The sequence below is a fragment of the Lissotriton helveticus genome, chromosome 6 (genome assembly GCF_964261635.1).
Source record: "Lissotriton helveticus chromosome 6, aLisHel1.1, whole genome shotgun sequence".
Lineage (NCBI taxonomy): Eukaryota > Metazoa > Chordata > Amphibia > Caudata > Salamandridae > Lissotriton > Lissotriton helveticus.
Window position 1 is genome coordinate 1,155,795,151 of NC_136067.1, and position 4,826 is coordinate 1,155,799,976.

Consider the following 4,826-nt stretch of genomic DNA (forward strand, 5'->3'; position numbering starts at 1 on the left):
CTGTCATGAACCCTTTTTGGGAAGTATTAATCTGTTCACCTATGGCAAGGACCAGTTGGTATGCATTGTGAAACACTCTGAGTTGGACCACAAGGTCCGACAGACGAGTAACTCCAACTGGCATCTCCTCAACTTGAAAGACAATGGTACCCCTTTGGCCAAACCGATCTTTGCCTTCAAAAGGAACAAAAATTTGAAAAACCACCTAGTGAAAGGCAAACTCCAGGAAGCCCCCCCTGCTATTCAATCTGGCATTACGAACCTGGACTCGGTTTATGGCAACCACCAATGTGGTACGTGCCAGGCAAGCCCCCATGCCATCAGAGGGGATTCCATCACCATAAGTGACCGCAATTTTTCAGTTGCGCGAAACAAAAAGCTAACCAACTGCCGCACATCGAATGTCATTTATGTGATCCTATGCCCTTGCGGCTTGCCATACATAGGAGAAACAGGCAGGGAATGCCGCCTACGTATAGGGGAACATAAATCAAATATCAGAAATGGAAGGACATCAGCACCCATTGTCAACCATTGGATCGAAAAGAACCACCTAGAGAGGGAACTTAGGTGGTTCATTCTGGAAAAGATCCAACCAAGAAACGGCGTTAACCCCACTGCACTACGGAAGAAACGCGAGGTGTTCTGGATATTCTTGCTTCAATCTGTCCAGAAAGGCCTCAATGAGGAATGCCCATGGTCCCAAGCCATCATGTAAGACATGGGATTGGACCTTTACTGTTGCTGATAGGCCCTTTGATGCCCGGAGCTGATTTTCCATCTAGGATCCCTTGCTCCGTATGTAACCGTCTGAAAATATGGACAGTCATTGTCTAATCTGTCGACCCCAGCTGGGACTCAGACTATGCCCAAACCGAAGATACATATCCTTTTTTTACATACACCCAGAAAGAAAGCGGGTACTGATTACTCATCATGAGGAAATTTGATGCAGGGAGATAGGAATTGACACGTGAGGAGGTGCCTAATGTACCACTCCTTCCTTTCTTCCTTCGAAGTTTGAGGATAGCTCTTTCCCTGCCCGGCGGCCCCCCCAACCCCTCATCCCCCAGAATGATTACCTCGGAAATCCCCCTGATTATGATTTGCTAGAGAGAGGCTTGTACCACCGAGCCGGATACCATGGAACATCATGAAAGAGGTTAATTAAAACCTGGTAGCTCTGGGATTTCATGAAGAAGGTGAACTATAAACCTGATTGCTTCACCACGCAGAAAGCAGGGGAAAGAAACCAGTCCGCTTTCTCTGTCTTCGCTCTGCGAGACCCGAAGGAGGGACTTCCTGTATCGAGCATGGACGAGGAAAGAAATGCTATGATCCGTTAGTCCGCCCTCTATTACCACTATCACCCAGCTGGACTGAGTGAAAGAAACTGTTTAAAAGGCGGGGATGAAAACCGAACGGGCCGGACCTTCCTGGGTGACGGCACGGCACGGCGAGCTGACGAAACCAGAGTCTTCTTTATCACCAGGTGAGAACCTACTACGAGCCATAGGGCACATATCCCGAGCGGACCTCTAGCTGACCGCTAGTTAAGACAGCTGCGTTAACTAGCCGCAACAATAGTCGGAAATGCTAATTGCCTAAAAGTGCTTCCTGTAAGACAGCCTGTGTTTGTGTTTTATCTAGACCTAGATACTCTGACACGGCCCCTTACTGGACCCTCGCATCCATTCGTCCATCGGGTCGTGAAAATTGATGGGACCGTTAGCATAATATACAGGTAAATGTCTGCCCCCTTTTTTTGATCTATGCTCTTTAGAATCGCCACCTTAACGTTTCCACCTATATGGTGAGAAAGCTGTACACCAGCCCCATGTATGAAGTCTTGCCCACTAAGTTGCGTCAGCCCTAAATATCATGTTTACATTCTATCCATGACTAGGACGCTCTACCGGCTCTCCCTCTGGATTTACGATGCGTGTTAACCGCTACTAAGGACTGTCTTAAACTCGTCATTCCCACAGGTAAATGGCAGCGCCCCTGCTCCTTGAGCTCCATTGGGGGTAGGCGCTTTTCCATCCTCTAATAGAACACTTCCCTAGCGTTCTTCGCCAATTAGAGGAAAAACCCTTGGGCCACCGCTAATAGCAAACATCCAGGCAAATAAAGGTTCATCCTGACTGTGCCCCTTCTGGAATTGCATATTTTCACTGTATCTTGTAATCCTGAAGGACCCTTCTGTTCTTACTGATCCCCATACCAGCATCCTACCCGGGGGGGGAAATGACTCGACGCTGTCGCCTTCTTTATGCAGTCTCTGCTTTATTTTTTACCCAGACCTAGGTCCCCCATGGGAGAGGACCATTTGAGAGAAGGCTATCTGAACATTGAAAGGAATACCCTGTTACCTGCCCCCATTATCACGAGTGAACATCTAAGGTATGTATGCCAGGATTACATTTGTTGATAACTCTTATAGATCATTGAACATGGGATGCCTAACTGAGTGTCATGCCGATGTTCCCTTGTGAACCTAGACGAGTCCTTCACCTCCAAGAAGAAAAGTCAATTACTCCGAAGTATCTAGGCGACCCTTTCTTCATTGATAAGAAAATCCACGACAAATACCGCGCCTATTAGAAGCCCCCCTGAGACCTTGGTAGGGTCTAAGATCTTACAGGTAAATTATTGACAATGAGTGAATTTAATCGGTGAATCTAACTATAAGAGAATGACATGGGCTCCCCTCCCCTTCAGGATCAACTGAGTAGAGTGGAACACATACCATACCCCTTATAAAGAAGGGGTATAAATGTGAAAGAGCCCGAACTTAGTGAACCCGACCTGCGGCTCTTATATAATAACATCTGAGCCTTTTGAATATGTATGAATGAGTCAATGATGAATGTAGAGACCCTGATGATGATACTCACCATTCCCTGTGTCCGCCATGAGGTTTTTTAACCCAAAAAATAATTGTTATAAATAGTCTAAAAAAACACCCCTGGGACCTAACCTGTTCAGTGCCAGTTAAAAACGGTATCGTTTAAAATGAATTGATTACGATTGCCTGATTATTATGTACATGTGATTTCCCTCACTTTTTTCTGCTTATCTTATAAAAGTTTTTTCTTTTGTACTATAGTGGTGTCCCCTGCCCCATGGTATTCCCTTGCCCTGATGAAGGTGAGGCTTGACCAGGCCTCTTCACCGAAACGTGCGTAGGCGTATATTGCGTTGAAGACATTGATCCATTTTTATCCATCGGGATCAGCCTTTTGTCCATCTGATCAACCACCCACCCTTGCTGTGGAAGACAAATTCCATCCTTACTTCTTCTCAGGCTTTTATGCTTGTGGATTTTGGTTTTTAATAAAGTGTTATGAAGTATGAGTGATGATGTATGAGTGTTAGTGATTGAGAGTTGATTAGGAATACATGGTGTTTTCGTGGGACTGTACTGCGAATTATGACTCGATTTTATGGATTGTAACTTTGCACCACAATATTGCCATATTTGTTCATGAAAGATTAAGTATTTGTATAATAACTGAAGAAAAGAAAAAAATGATAAAATGTATAAATAAAAGAAACTAGATTCTACACCTTGTTGTGATTGTCTAACTGGGCACTGCACTTTGGTTCATATAGGTGTATAGCTATCGGGGATCCTAGTATAGGACTTCTTAATTAGTGGCAGGGGTTCTTCTTCTTTTTGATACTGTTCTAAAACCCCCTCCCTGCCTTGATTTCTGTATCCTCCGGGGAACACCCTTCTATTTTGCAGGTCCTCCCAATCTTTTAGCCAGGATATTTGTGAAGAGCTTGTAGTCGTTGTTGAGTTATGAAATTAGTCTGTAAGATTCGCATGCTCTGGGGTTTTTATTTGGTTTTAAAATTAAGGTGATTATGGCATCTTTCAACGTGGCAGGAATAGTGTTGTTACCTACGTAGATGTGATTAAACAGCGAGGTTAACTCTGGGGCTATCTCTCAACTAGAAATTTATAGATCTCTGATGGGATGTCGTCTGGGCCTGGGGCTTTCCCCCTTTTTGAGTTCTTAACGGCTTTAAGAACTTGGCCCGGGGTTATTTCATTATTAAGATATTGGGGCATATGTAGGTAGGTGTTTGCGATTCGCAAACACCGAAATTCTGCGAATTTTGGCGTTTGCAAATCGCAAACGGTGCTTTGGTATGTAGGTGCACATTAGCAAAATAAGGAATCGCAAAAATTGCGATTCCTTATTTTGCTCAAGCATTTAAGGAATCGCAATTCTGCGATTCCTTAAATGCTATGTAGGAGTGAATTTTAAAATACGATTTTGGCTTAAGGAATCTCAAAATACCACCTACTCCAAGTAGATGGTATTTTGCGATTCCCTTTCTAAATGCATTTTTTTTAAAAATTCAAAGTGCCATGTGGCGCACATACATGCCCTTAGGGCATGTATGTGCGCCACATGTACTTAGAGGCACATTCCAGGGGTGCAACAGGTGTCCTTTGGACACCCTGGCACCCTTGGAATTGCGATTCTCAAATTGCGATTTTCTCATAGAAAATCGCAATTTGAGAATGTATCCCCATTCATTCCTATGGGCCTCTTAGCCCATAGGAATGAATGGGACACTCATTCCTTAATTGCGATTCGCAATTTGCTAATCAAAAATAAGGAATGCTAGAGATTCGCAAAAAATTGCGACTTTTTACCTACATTCCATTTTGCTATTCTCAAATAGCGATTCCTTAAAAATCGCTTTTTGGGAATCGCAAAATGGAAATTGCCTACATATGCCCCTTAGTTCTCTGTCTATTGGAAGTTTGGGGACAGAATCTAAGCCTAGCCAGCTCTCAATCTGGG

The 4,826-nt window shown here is 44.0% G+C and overlaps 1 long non-coding RNA gene across 1 annotated transcript; it reads left to right on the forward strand.

Annotated features, from left to right (window-relative positions):
* Nucleotides 1–2,302: 2,302 nt before the first annotated feature.
* LOC144761669 (uncharacterized) lies at nucleotides 2,303–3,538 on the forward strand. The gene is made up of 3 exons (XR_013595839.1): nucleotides 2,303–2,403; nucleotides 2,502–2,644; nucleotides 3,110–3,538. It is a non-coding gene; the product is annotated as an uncharacterized LOC144761669 (long non-coding RNA).
* Nucleotides 3,539–4,826: the final 1,288 nt, after the last annotated feature.